The sequence below is a fragment of the Triticum dicoccoides genome, chromosome 5B (assembly GCF_002162155.2).
Source record: "Triticum dicoccoides isolate Atlit2015 ecotype Zavitan chromosome 5B, WEW_v2.0, whole genome shotgun sequence".
NCBI classification, from domain to species: domain Eukaryota; kingdom Viridiplantae; phylum Streptophyta; class Magnoliopsida; order Poales; family Poaceae; genus Triticum; species Triticum dicoccoides.
In genome coordinates this window covers 641,942,909-641,958,667 of record NC_041389.1, presented here as the reverse complement: position 1 = coordinate 641,958,667, position 15,759 = coordinate 641,942,909, and the positions used below count along the sequence as shown (strand labels likewise).

The 15,759-nt window shown below is 41.8% G+C and overlaps 1 pseudogene; it reads right to left on the bottom strand.

Moving 5' to 3' along the window:
- LOC119312278 overlaps nucleotides 1-15,759 on the bottom strand; it is a 73,948-nt pseudogene that overhangs the window by 8,376 nt on the left and 49,813 nt on the right.

The following is a 15,759-nucleotide window of genomic DNA, read 5'->3' as shown; positions in this document are numbered from 1 at the left end:
ACGATAATGCAGGGCTAAAGGAATTGTATGTGATAGGCATTTACAAAAGCCTCAAAGGGCATCAGACTCTTTGTGATGTGCTCAAAAAGCAGATCTTGAACAGGAACCCTAGGAAAGAGGGTATTGCCTTTGAGAGGAAACTCAATGCTGATGGAACCTACTGGAAACCTGAGCAGTACCCCAAAACCTCATGGGTTGCTGCGAAAGGACCTCTTGTAGATCCATGCAATTTATCTGGCTTTACTTCTGATTCTTCATATTCCTCTGATGAGTCATTTGACTCTAACTATAAACTGTTCAAGAATCAGAACTGTGAAGTATTTGCTCGATATGTTGGTACTAACTGCAGGAATGGTCCCCCTATAAAGAAAATCTGGGTTCCTAAAAGTTGCTTTGAAAATCTTCAGGTGAATGTCATCATGACACCACCCATGAAGAATAGGAACCCCAGATCAAATTCTTCATACGGACCAAATTCTTCATATAGATCCAAGTCCTCATATGGACCAAATTCTTCACGTGGATCAAATTCTTCACGCGGATCAAATTCCTCACATGGATCAAAATCCTCATATAAACATCATCGTGCTAACGCTTCTGTTTCGCAGGGAAAGTCTAAGGGCCATGAATATGTGCATTATTCTTCAAACCATTATGTTCATAAGTCCTCGAAGAATATCTCTGCTTATTCATATGCTTATCCTAACCACTCCTCTGTGAAACAAAGTGCACTGGCTTCTATGCCATCATTTTCTTATGGAGCTCGCAGAATGATGAACTCTTTGCCACCCCTCTAGATGTGGGTGGTGAAGAAAAATAACTAATCTCTTATGCAGGGTCAGGTCTCCAGACAAACTTGATCGTCTGAAGAATTTGCTGGAGACCTGAATGTGCTTGAAAGGATGCAAGCTAAACATGAAGAAATGAATCATTCATTTCTCACGTCCTCACATTGCTATATTTGTTACTGTTGATGAAATTGATATCATATTCTTCACTGATGAAGTATATGGGTTTGTAAGTTGCACTAATTCATCTGCAGGATGAACAACCCAAAGCTACTGAGTGGGTCCTCGACAGTGGATGTACAAATCACATGACTGGTGACAGAAGCTTGCTGATGGACACTAATTTGTCACCTTCTCATCTGAAGCATATCACCTACACTGACAAAGGCAAAAGCAAGGTATTGGGTCTAGGTAAGGTTGCAATCTCAAAGGATAAACACATGGACAAAGTCATGCTTGTTGAGTCCTTAGGATTCAATCTTATGTCAGTCTCAATGCTCTGTGATCTTGATATGATATTGTTTTCGGCAAATTTCGTTGCCTTGTGCTAATGGAATCTGACAACTCCAAAGTCTTCGAAGGCTTTAGGAAAGGAGACTTGTATATTGTTGATTTCTCTGCAGGACCACAGCCTGCCACATGCCTACTCGCAAAAGCTTCAGAATGCTGGTTATGGCATTGACGACTTGGTCATGCTGGGATGAGGAACTTGCATACACTTGCGAAGATGAAGCATTCATGGAATCCGAGTGGATTCAAGCCATGCAAGATGAATTGCATCAATTCAAGCTCAACAATGTGTGGGAGCTTGTCAAGCGACCAGACCCACGCAAGCACAACATCATCGGTACCAAATGGATCTACCGCAACAAACAAGACGAAAATGGCCTCGTGGTGAGGAATAAGGCTCATCTTGTAGCTCAAGGCTACACACAGGTTGAAGGAATTGATTTCGATGAAACTCTTGCACCTGTTGCTAGACTTGAGGCTATTCGCATATTGCTTGCTTATGCTAACCATCATAATATCATCTTACAACAAATGGATGTGAAAAGTGCATTCCTCAATGGTAAGCTTGAGGAAGAAGTATATGTTGCTCAACCACCAGGTTTTGAGGATCCAAAATTTCCAGATCACATCTACAGAATCAACAAGGCCCTCTATGGCCTCAAGCAAGCACCTCGGGCGTGGTATGACACACTGAAGGAATTCCTCATGAAGAAAGGCTTCAAACCCGGTTCACTTGACCCAACTCTTTTCACCAAATCATATGATGATGAATTATTCGTGTGCCAAATATATGTTGATGATATTATCTTTGGCTGTACTAACCAACGTTACAGTGATGAATTTTCCTATATGATGAGTGAAGAATATCAAATGTCTATGATGGGAGAATTGAAATTTCTTAGGTCTTCAGATTCGTCAACAATATAATGGCATATTCATATCTCAGGAGAAATACCTCAAGGATGTGTTGAGGAAATTCGGCATGCAAGATTGCAAATGCGTCAAAATTCCTATGCCCACAAATGGCCATCTATACACTGATGAAAATGGTAAAGACTTCAATCAAAAGGTATACCGCTCCATGATTGGCTCTTTATTGTACCTATGTGCATCTAGGCCGGATATTATGCTTAGTTTTTGCATGTGTGCCCGATTTCAAGTTACACCGAAGGAATCACACCATAAGGCTGTGAAGCATATTCTTCGATATCTACCTCACACACCAACACTTGGATTATGGTATCCCAAGGGCTCTTCCTTTGATCTCATTGGATAATCAGACTCTGACTATGCTGGCGATCGGGTGGACCACAAGTCAACGTCAGGCACATGTCATTTCCTCGGACGATCCTTGGTATGTTGGTCCTCGAAGAAGCAGAACTGCGTATCACTCTCCACTGCAGAAGCTGAGTACATTGCTGCTGGATCTTGCTGTGCTTAGTTACTATGGATGAAGCAAACACTCAAGGACTATGGCATCAACGTGAAGAATGTGCCTCTCTACTGCGACAATGAGAGTGCTATCAAGATTGCTCACAACCCAGTTCAGCACTCAAAGACAAAGCACATCCAGATTCGTCATCATTTTCTTCGTGACCATGTGTTGAAGGGCGACATCTCCATCTACCATGCAAGTACTGAAGACCAGCTGGCCGATATCTTCACTAAGCCCTTGGATGAGAAGAGATTTAGCAAGTTGCAGTGTGAGCTAAATATCCTAGAATCTTCGAATGTTCTTTGAAAAAGACACACATCCTAACACTTATGCTGACTTGATGACTTAGATGTGCAACACACGAAGTAACATTTTTCTTCAATCAATGAAGACTAACCCTCTAAGTGTGAAGAAATTAATGAAGAAATTGATTCTCAGAACCCTACGAGAATTGTACGCGGTGTCTGAAATCAGCTTTCTTATACGGTGGGTCACGCCACCAACCAAAGTTGAAAATCTTCAATTTGAGTTTTTCTTCATTTTTGAAATTCCTCATTTTTTCAATTCTTCAAATTTGCATTGTCTTCACTCTTTCCGTCGTTGTTCTTCATTTGACTATATATATGAGTTTATGTCCTCTAGAGTATTCACTTATTGCTAATTCTTCAAGATTGATCTTTCTGCTAAGTGAATGTGATCGGACCCTTCCCCCTCTATGCAAAACTCAACCCAGTCTATTCACAAATTCTTCATGTGCGTTCTATTTGAAACTCGTTCAAATTCTTCACTGTGTCCTTGTCAGCTGAAGAAATTGCGAACGAAACTTTAAAAATATTCTTTTCTGAATTTTTTCGGCTTTTGCCGCTCAAACCATTATGCATTCCATGGTATACTTATCTATTCACCCACGATCTCACACGATCTCCACTTCTTAGTACGTGGGTGACACATGTCGCGCAAATGAGAAGGGTTAGGGGCACGTTCGTCCAAATTCTTCGGGCGAACAGTTATTCATCTTCGCTATAAATACCCCCTCCCCGTCCTCATTTCACTTTTACTCCGCTCGAACTCACTCCCTCGCTCAAGCTTCTCAAAACCTAGCGCCGCCGCTACCTCCATCGTCGCCGGTGTGGAAGAGCTTCACTGCCTCAACCTTGTCGCTGTCGTACTCGCGCCGACCGCGGAAATCTTCCCTCCGCCGCCGCCATAGACGTCTTCCTCCGCCAAGTTAGGGCGTGGAAGATCTGAGCCGATGAACTTCCCAATCTACACTTCTACTTCGTCATGTTCTTCATCAATGGTAATTAAAAGTTATTTTTACCGCATTTATTCTATTGATGATTTTCATTAAATCTTCAAAAGGTGTTTATTCTTCAATCTCCACACTCTAAACACCTAGCACTAATCTTTAGTTCTTGATCTGTTTCTCTAAGTGATGTTTTTCTTCATGATTCCTCAATTGTGTGAATCTCACAATCCGCACAACTCTGGAACCTAAGACAAAGAACGCTTAGTGAAATTCTTCAAGACACATCGGGTCAATTTCCTCAAACTTCATCAAATTTTACAAAACCTTCTAAGAACGCATATGACCTCTCCAAATTCTTCGCACCTATACTCTGTTCACAGGTACTCATGCCAGCTGCTGAATCACTAGGTTCTCATCAACTTAACTCATTTGCAGCATTCCTCGAAGATAAGCTGCATACTTCTTCAGAAAACTCAATTGTGCAAATTCCTCAGCTGAAGAAAATGGCTGATGGTATCCTCAGAAAGGAGGAAAGAAGCTTGAGGTAAACACTGCCTTTGAGATCCCTGCGGATATCTATGCAGGGTACTGCACGCCTGATGAGGCAAAACATGGCAAGGAAACAAAGACTAAGCGCAAAGTGCGCATTCAGAGGATCAAAAGGAGATGTGCTAGAGAGTGGAGGGAGTACAGATATGTTACACCCAAATACATGAAGAAATTCGCCCTTAACCCTCTGTGCTCAAGACCTCCTCTGGCACCTGGCCAGCTAGCTGATCCAACAAGCCTTAAACGTGGTGAGGATTATGCTGATGAATGGGCCAAGCGACAAGCAAAATTGGCCAAGCAGGCTAAAGAAGCAGTGAAGAAATTCAATGAGGATTCTGCTGCTGCCGCTGCCGCTGCTGAGGCTTCTTCAAGAAAAAAGGCTATGCCTAAGAAGCCAACCAAGAAACCACCTTCCTCTGCAATGCCCTCACGGCCAATTTCCTCAGTGCCACAGAGGCAAATTCCTCAAGCTGCCCCAGTTCCTCAAACTGCACAAATTCCTTGGGCTTCAAAACCCTCAGCTCCTTCGGCAAAGTCCTCAGCACCCGTGCATCTCGCCACGTGCCAAAGGACCACAGGCATATCTATTGCCTCAGGAGCTTTAGCATGTTCTTCAGCTCACCCTTCAACTACCGGTCCCACTCTGCTGAAGACCAAGGCCACTGCTGGATGAGGCACTCAACCAAGTCCTCATAAGAAGCAGTTGGTCTTTCAAATTCCATCTGATGATGAAGCTGATGATGATGAACTTGCCGATATCATCAAGGATAGACAGCAGCGGGCAGCTAGAGCCAAAGGAAGTGTTGTGCCCCTACTTTTGGATCCAAAGAAGATCCTCGATTTCATCGACCTCTGGCACCAGGATCCCAATGCTCCAATGCCAGATTTGGGCCTCACTTCTGGAAAAAGTCACGTTGTGACGATGTTCATCTCTGAAGAGAAGTGGAAGTATGACCAAGCTAGGTCATTGAAGAAAACACACTACAAGAAGCAGCACTACTTAAAGGACAATGTTGTCAGTCTTTCGCCTGAGCAGCTCCTTGCACTGCAAGCTGAAATTAAGAAGCTCAGCGAAGAATTTGAAGCCTACAAGGCTGACTGGAAGGGCGCCAAGGTCCGATTCATCAAGCTGACGAAGAAATTCACTTCAAGTGTTGTTGTTCCTGTGCGCATTGAAGTCACTCCGGCTGAAGCATCTGCTCAAGCCACTGAAGGAATTGCCAGCATCGCTGATGAACATCAGCCTGCTGCTGATGAAACTATAAGCACCAGGGCTGCTAAAGAAATTCCAGCCTCTAAAGAATCTGCCAGGGCAACCACTAGTGTTGCTCCTGAAGAAATTGCCAGGCCAGCTGAAGACTCTGTCGCTGCGCCTGAAGAAATTGTTCAAGACAGGCCAACTGCATCAGTTGTGTCTGAAGAAATTGATCCCACTTCCATTGCTCCGCCCGCACCAACACCAAGTCCAATTCTTCCTTCTGCCCTGGAAGTGAAGAAAACCAAGGCTATGGAGCGTGCTGCTTTGAAGAAGAGGAAGGCATCAGTTACCTCAGAATCTTCGGTCCCCAAGAAGACGAAGATTTAACAAGTTCACTAGAGAATTCCATTGATGCTGTTCCTCTCGCAAGCATGCCATCTAAGGAACTTGTTCCTCATGGCGAAGAATATCAGATTCCTGATGAATCTGAAGAAGAAGATCCCTCTGCTGCTTCCATAGAGTAGATAGATAAAGAAATTGAAGCTGAATCTTTCACTTCAACCCCTCCGGTATCATCGCCAACGCCTTAGTTTACCGATGAAGAGGCCGACATTGAAGAAATGGAAGAGGATGAGGATGTGGATATAGGCTGCACCACTCCCGTGATGAATGATGATTTTTGGGAGAGTCAGCACCCCAACACTTCTCTATTCACACCAATCCAACAAATTCCTCAGTCCCCAGCTCCAACTGAAGTTCAAATGGGATCTGAAGAAATTCATGCCACCCCTTCCATTCCTGAAGAGATTCCAGCCACTAGTGCTGATGAAAATGTTGCTGAAGAAATGGAGGCCCGGGCTTCTACTGAAGCAGAAGCAGCTATTCCTCAGCCTGTGGCTCCTGAAATTGAAGTCCCTGAAGTTATTCTTCAGATTACTGACACTCCTGAGCCACAGCCGAAGAATCCATTCTCCAAGACTCCTAAGTTCAAGGCTGATGCCTTCTTCAATGAGCATGTATTATTCATTGAATATAATCCATATGATTCTACTCGTGTGAGGAGGAAGCGATTCTGGACTGTCAGCCGAGCAAATTTCTATTCTTCAGTGTTGTTCAACAAAGACAAAGTCTTCGATCATGAGCATATTCCTCACTTGGATATGGAATCACTGCCTTGCTTTACGCCAGTCCTCGCTACCATTCATGATGCTGGCCTACTCAATTTATGCACTGACATATGCAATTAGAATGAAGAACTCATTCTTCAATTCTACGCGACGCTGCATATCACAGGCAATGCTGAAGATGTGAATTCATGGGTGTTGGTCTGGATGACAGAGAACACACACTACAAGGCACCGACAACTGAATTGCTTCGTGCCATGCCTATCAGTCCTCCCCCGGAAGGTGCACATCTGATCTATTCTGAAACTGAGCTGTCAGATCATTTTATGCAAGTGCTGATGAAGCCACTGAAGCCTGGACAAGCCTCAAGGACCAAATTCCTCGTGAAGGAATTGCAATATGTGCCGAGGACAGTCTATCGCATTTTGACAAAGACATTGAGTCCAATCAAGGGCCATGACTCGAATGATGAATAAGTTGTTGGCATCATGAAGAATCTGCTGTTCAATATCATGCACGGTATTCCCGTGAATTATAATGATTTCTTCATGAGGACTCTGGCAAATGTTGCAATGTCCCTGTTTGAGTTGAAGCCTTACGCTCCCTCGATTATGAGATTCCTCAAAACAAGGTCTTCACTCAACTACAAAGCTGATACACTCAACCACGGCAGCTTCTTGCCCCCGATTGAAGTCCTCAGACGAACATTTTCCTCGCTGATGAAAAGGGCAAGGCCACTGCTGTCATTGATGAGGGCATTCAACCATTGGATGGACAGTTTCGCAAAGCTGCTTCATACTCCACCAATGATGATTCTACTACTCATGATTCTGCCACAAATACTTCAAAGCAAAGTCCTCAGGCAACAACTCCAAGGGTGATGACTGATTGTGAGCTTCTCCTCAGTCTTCATCAAAAGGTGGATCGCAATCACAAATGGGTGAAACGCCAGTTTGGTTGTTTTCTTCACAATATTACTGCCACTTATAATTTAGTGAAGAAGAACCACTACTACCTCAATGAAATGTTTGATCGCACCTGGCATATATTGTCTCACCTTTATAGTGATGAGGATCTCAAGCAGATGGGCTTCAAGCAGGACTTCGACTGGGCTAAGCCTCCACCGAAGAAATTCAAGAAGGTTGAAGTTCCTCCTTTGGTGCCTAGTTCATATTCCTCATCCCGTGATACTGGTGAAAATGAAGATCTGGATGACACTGCGGCAGGCCCTACTCTAACAGACGACCCCAACAATGCTGGCGCTCCTCCATCGACTTCGTGAAGAAATTCTTCAGGTGCGTTAGTCCTCACTTTTCGTCCCTTTTGGTCATTTGATGACAAAGGGAGAGAAATTTGAGTTAGTCTTCAAGCAGGTCAATATATATGGGCGTTTTTTTGGTTAAGTTGCAACTCTCGCTCTTCTCAAGCTTTTGTTGATCGAGTTGTAAACTTAAGTCCGATGGTGACCTAATACTTTTGCTCTATCTTTTTGCATGCTATTTCCTCATTAATGTTATGCACGCATGCTGAATTACATCAGTCACCATATTTCATCATGCATTTCAAATTCTTCATTCTATATGTTAAATGCGTGTATGAATTACAAGATATAGGGGGAGTTTCTCCATGATTCTACTCTTCAAATGTGCATTGCTTCAAAAGAAAATACCTCACTATGCACATCTTCAGGGGGAGTTCTTTAATATCTTGCAATCAAATTCCTCAAGTTTGAGTACTTTCAATTCATATGTTTATCCCTGTTGAAAACTTAACCTATATTGTCATCAATCACCAAAAAGGGGGAGATTGTAAGTGCATCTAGAGCCCCTTAGTGATTTTTGTGTATTGAAGACTTATAGGTTAAGGGACTAATATGTTTGTGAGTGTACACAGGCTCTATAAGTCAATGAGGAGTTTGATATTTACAGTGAAAGTCGACCCCTAAAAATGAATGTCTTCGGCTGAAGACTTTGGTTCTCCTGAAGACTTTGAAAGTGAAGAAATTGGTGTGACCTTGAAGACTTCGATATTCATGCGAGGAATCTGGAGCGTGAAGACTTTTGTTTTCTTAGTTTCATTTTCTTCTTCTTGAGTCATAGGAAACACCGTACTGTTAAAGGGGGTCGAGGTAATACTAAGGAAACAGATTTCCAAGTGATGCTCATCTCAAAATCCTACACCTACCCAATCCTTCGAGTGAAGCCATTGGAAATCTCATATCAGTTCAGTCAATTTCTCCAGTGACAGAGACGAAGATCTTCTGGCCTTTGAGGAATTTGTTCTAACTGAGGAGTTAGGAATTCGCCAGTGCGGATTGCCTACACAGTGAGGAACATGATAGCCTTGAGGAATTCGAACCTCAAAATATCCGACCGTTGCTGAGCCGCGCGCTAGCCGTTCCAAAAATATCCTCCCACCTAACTGTCATATTCGCCAAGGCCATTTATGTCTTATCATGTCGGGCTGCTCCCTAGGATATAAATAGCCGCCCCCTACAACCACTAGCTGGTTGGATGCTCCGAGAGAAACTGACACTTGTCATTTGAGAGCATCCCATCCTCCGAGGACTTTGAGCGAAAATCATCAAGTGAGGAAAACCCAAATCCCAAACCCAAACCTACAAACCCCAAAGTGATTGAGCATCACTGAAGATATTGTTCCTGTGTGGAACCGACGCTTGTTACCTTTGAGGACTGTGTATCCTCCAGACGGTTAGGCGTCATGGTGTGAGCATCCAAGAGGAATTGTGGATTGCCGAGTGACCAAGTCTGTGAAGGTTTGGAAGTCACCTGTGAAGACTTACCACTACTGTTGGGCGAGGTCTATGTGATCTTAGCTCAAGGAGAATACGGCGAGGACTATGTGTCCGGTACTGTGTGTCCTCGAGTTTAAATACTCAGCCGCTCCAACCAGACGTACAACTGTCACAGCAGTTGGAACTGGTCTACCAAATCATTGTCTTCACCAAGCCAACTGGTTCTATTTCTTGAACCCTTTCATCTCCTCATTATGTGTTGATGTACCTGATCATTACTGCTTGAAGACATTGACTGAAGACTTTCTCTAATTCCTCAATCCTATTTCTTCAGTCTGTTTGTCTTCATCCTGCTTATCCTATGCTTACGCTTTCTGTACTCTGTGTTTGTCTTTCATTTCATCATGATGACTATGCTGTTACTCTGTTTTGCTTATACCTGAGTACTTATTCCGCTGCAAGTAGTTCTTCGCTTAGGAATTTCCTCACCCTAAAATTCCTCAGTGAAGAATTCATAAAAATCGCCTATTCACCCCCCCCCCCTCTAGTCGACGTAACGCACTTTCACTGACCATGTGGGCGGGGGACGGGTTTAAGCTTGCGTGTGGTGGGGACGTGCATAGATATCTCCTACATGCGGTGGTGCTATGGTTCCAGATCGAGGCACAAGTGCCCGTCGAGGAGCTGCCGTGTGGCCACCACACCCCGGGCTGTTGCGACTAGGAGCCTGCCCTGGTGCGCTTACATCCAGAGAGTTGCGTGTCCTGTCACTGCTCTCCTCGCCCAAGGTAGCGGACATGGTCGCCGGAGTTGTCTTTCCAAGCCCCTCCGCCGTCGCCCATCTCCCCTCCTACGGTGACGTGCTCATGGGAGCAGCCTCCCAAGGGTCCAATTGTAATCGATGTTTTCTCTAGGGTGCTTTGTGCAATTTTTTAGGGACCCTTTTGTAAGTTTAGCTGATGACTAGTGGGCCCCATGTCTGAGTTAACATTCAACAAACGGTATGAAGCAATTTAGTCCACCTCAACACTTACAAGTGAGTCCAACTGGTCAGGAATTGGATTAGATCGCTCAAATCAGTCATTAGTGTTTATTGAGAAAATATGTAAGGAAATTGGTAGATTTTTGTGGCGTCCAAGAAATGTGGTGGCGATTCCGGAAGTGAACTTCAAATGTGGTGGTTTTTTGCAATTCACTCGTGTGGGAGAGATGATGAGGTCTTGCCAGCATGGTAATCAAGAGGGGCTAAATGATTGAATCGGTCATGGCAGGATGATAGATACAATCAAGAACTCTCGAGGTGGCGACTCATTGCAACATGGCTTCATCCTTTGTTACACAAGAATTGAAACACCTTGCTTCTTCTATGCAAAACTAGGTTATAATCTATAGTAAGCTCACTGATCCCTTTTTTATGCAAGGATTGGAAAAATTATGATCTCTTGAAATTGAACAACTAAAAGATTGTATGTGCTTACCATTACAGAATAAAAAAATTGCTTGCCCTATTAGTAGTAAGTTATGTAGGCTAGGGATGATATATGCGCTTGGCATGTCAGTGAATCATCGTAGTGAGAGCATCCCAAGTTTAGATGGTGATCTCATGAGCCTCAACCTCAACCATATTTAAGATTTCTTTCACTAGTTCTTGATCAATGAGCCTTCTTGATTATACAACAACTATCATTATTTCTTCTTCTCTTGTTGCTGGGTGAAATTGTACAACAACTTATCTGGAGTTTTGTTCCATCAAAGAAACTTATCTTGTCATTATTGACTCTCGGGTATATTTTTGGAACCCCTTTTACTTATTCATGTTTTTCTTTCATACCACATTGGTCTTTTGCCATAAGCTACTAATCTAAGCAGTCCCCTATCACCTAGCTAATTCTAATCCCTGTGGCAAGAATTATTTGTTGTCGTATTCTTTTTATATCATTATCTAATATATGGGTTAGTTCATGCCAATTTAATATATGCATTTTAAGTTTATGAGATATTCGATGATTTATTGGAGAAATGGGTGCGCGTAGCAACGTGCACCATCATGGTTAGTTTCTTCTAGAAAACACATGTGGTCCTACTCAATTAAGACATTAAAGTCTAATTAGATACATCTCTATGGTCCTACTCAATTAAGACACTAAAGTCTAATTAGATACATCTCTATGGTTCCCCTGAAACATTACATACTCCCTCCATTCTAATGAATAAGGTGCACATGCTTCCCAAAATCCAACTTTGACCGTAAATGCGATCAATAACATATATATTTGTGACTCCAAAATTATACTATGAATTCAACTGTGTAATTTTTCTCACATGTAGTCCATATTTGGCTGGTCTAATTTATGGTCAAAGTTGAATTTTAGGAAGCGTGCATGCCTTATTCATTGGAATGGAGGGAGTAGGGAAAAGTCAAGCTACTTGTACGCATCTCCAAATATTGAATGAACTGATAATGATGCAACAAGGACTGTATCTACATTGCCTTTATAGTTTGTATCTACTTTAGTTATTGATCTCATGTGTGTGCTTGCATCCAGTGGTTCATTACAGGTTCAACAGTGACTCACGCATATTATCCAACAATTTTGAATAAACATATAATGATCTTTTAATATATTAGCTCAAAACTAAGCACTATGTTAGTAACGAAGCAACCAAAACATATGAAATTCCCGTTAAGAAATACCATGTTCAAAATGTTAGTAATGAAGAATCAAAAATATGTGAAATTCTAGTCAAGAAATACCGACTTAAGTTTTTGTACATACCTTGTATCCATTCATCCCCGTAAGACTTGAAGCATTATCAGTGTGATACCATTGCCCATGTTTTGATTCAAGAAAAGGGTATAGCAATCCCCAAGATATGATTCCTCCAAAGAGTAACGCAAAATTTACCACATGTGGACAAATCATTCCAACACCAACAAATGTGGGGGAGAAATCAAATTTGAATCTGCATGCACAACATCATATCTGAGTTGCTGAAGTAACGATTCATATGAAAATATTATCCGTTCAACCAATGATTCATATACATCTTTTAAGAAATCTATTTATCAAGAATACACATTTAATTAAGAACCCACCAGTGTATGTAATCCAAAAGGAAAGTCATTATGCTGCATGTACATGTGCATGCACATGCATCGATGTGACCCAAATGCAATTTCATAATATCGTAAACTTATTGCACGCATGGTCACGTTAATATGTGTTAAGGCACCAATGACATCTTAATATACCAAGTGATTGCTTAAACCAGAAAAGTGTGTCTGTGAAAGCAATACCATGATGCACATGAAGTTAGCCTCTTGTACGCATTGAGCAATCAAAGGAAGAAGACATATGCGTCGGCGACACAATATTCATGATCTGATAGACAGAGTACTCTAAGTCATTGTGATGATATATTTTTACACATTTAGACAACATGTTGTTCTAGAAGAATTGAGTATGCACACTATAAGAGAAGGGAAAAAGCAAAGAGAAAACAATCTACTGCAGGTGCAGGAGATTCCACGCTATGTAAAGAACATTGATTGAAGGACTGAGTCGAATCAATGCTAGAATAATCTTGGTAACAAATTTATTTTGTTCATGATTTGGTGCCTATACATAGTTTGCAAGCTTCAAGGTGTTTATGTTCGTTTTGGAGGATAGAAATTTCATGCTAAATATAGACAAAATAAAAAATATGTGTTGCTTATATTCTTGGTGTCAATTTATCTATAGCCTTATAGATTAGATTAAGAAAAAAAATAGAATTGTAATGTTTATCTTGCTGGATCAGATTATAATGGTCAAAATGAGCTTATTCTAAACAAAGGAAAGAAATGTTTAAGCGGACCTCACGCATCAAATTATCTACCGCACAAAAATTTGGATTTAAAAAAATTCTAGTATATGTTTTGATTTTTTCTGAGTCGGAGCAGATGAGCCTGGGCACCGAGTTGGATTTCTGTGTTTACAAAGCTTATTCACTTTACAGAAATAAAATATCTGAACAAGCCGAAGCGGAAATGCAACAAGCGGTACAAAAGCTTCACATGTGCAGTAATGTTACTTATTTTGTTCTATAATAGTGATTTATCCATGGAAACTTTATGTTGGTGGCGCAATCTTCATCTTCAATTCATCAACAGAAGCGAAATTGACTCTTAGTAATGACATGGTTAGGGCTTTTCATTTGGTAAATATCCTTTTATCTTTGAGGTTCTTAGATATAGGGATTTTGGCCCTTGATGATCCAACTGGGTTGCTTCTACCTCGTCGACCGCCTCCTCCTCAAGGCATTCCGAGAGCTTGTTCCACCATATGGCATCCAGGACATCTGTGTTTATATTTTTTTCATGTTTTTAGAACCATCAAATACAACACAGGCTCATGCGCGCACACACACACAAACACAAACACCATCACCACCACCAAAACGTAGGCACTCACACAACACCTATTGGAAAAAAACACCAGAAGTGACTCACTATTGACATGGACTTGTACTCCTAGTGAAAGAATATTCCATCTTAATGAGACAAATAGAGCATCAAACTTAGGTGACCCCTACCCCCTCGTCATTAAACAACACACTATCCTCCTTCTATTTTCACCATTTTAGTGGGCATTCTATACTTCATGGTGCATAGAGTAAGTTTTAGGGCATTATTATTTTTTGGCCTTGGACTTGAGAAAGGTAAGACAACTGACGGGCAAATTATATCCAACCCCTTTCAGGTGAATTCAGTGGACCTAAAATAAAAGGATTTGAGCCAATATTTTGTTCGTGGTTGAAAAGGCAGGCCCGAGTAAGTTGATTAATAGGGACATGAGTGGACTACAAGGAAAGCAACGGGGATAAATTAAACATCCCTTCTTTAATGGTGTAGAAATAGCTTTCCTGCACTTGATAGTGCATGCATGGATGATTCTTCTATATTTATGTTGGAAGCACCATACTAGAGAAAACCACGAGATGTTCTTTCTCTATCTCTAGTTTGAAAATTTCTAAAGGATGACCACTTCTGCTAAGAAAGTTTTTAGTTCCTCAAACCAATCTCCATACGAGCAAATCCATCTTGCTCAATTTTATCGTGACATGTGATTTTTTATATATATTTTCAGTATCTCTTCTCACCTTCACACTTCGATGAGGATGACAAATCCCTCACGAACATATATTTTGTAGTGAGAAACCCCTGCTAGTCTAGTATCTAGGCATTCACCTTTATATCACGATACCTATGAAGGAGGACTTCAATTAGGTATTATACAAATTGAGGGCTTGTATGGTGACATGGAAGATAGAGCTACTCAACCATGTGAGTCAGCTTACTCTCTCATGTTTTATTTATCACTCCCATCCCCCAACTAATGAATCTAAATCCACCGGTGTGACAGTTATTATGTGTGCTTTCTTATAGATGAGAACATAAGTTCTCTAGTTAATTCGACAACCTCATGTAGGCCAAAGAACAAAGGAGGTCTCGACAGTCTGATTTAAATTCGACAAATTGCCCCTCAAAACCTGGTGGTTATGCCTACAACAAGACACAATATACCCTTCCTCTTCCTGGCCTTAATTTTCCATCTATTTACATCATGTCATCCATCTTCAAGGAAGTGGCACATGTGCATACTATCAATGAAAAAATATCATGTTTTCGAGGGATCGATGGTTAAACAGTGTTTAACCTTGCAATCATGGCACTTGAGATTTTTGGGTTAGTTCCTCACTGAACCCGAGCCAAATGCATATTCGTGGAGGTCCTCCTTGGATACGGCTTGATCTATGAAGTAAGGAGATAGGAAGGCATGGCTATATGAGTTTACATTGATCATCAACACATGCCAAAGTATGAATGCATTGCCCGCCCTTCTCCACTAGTTCAAACTTTTGGGTTAACTAGCTAGTTGTAGGGATTCTATAGAATATGTGTATGAGTTGATTTACATTTGCACTTGTAATTAATAGGGGTTAGGTGTTTGATTCGAACACATGTAACTCATGCCTAATAGCATCTCCAGTTGTTTGCCCCCCCGAGGGCTTGAAATAGTGCCACCTGGGGGCCAACCGGCGAAAAATTGGCATGGGGGGCTCGGGTTCCCAGCCAACCCCCAAGGTCGCCCCCAGCCCCCGATTTCG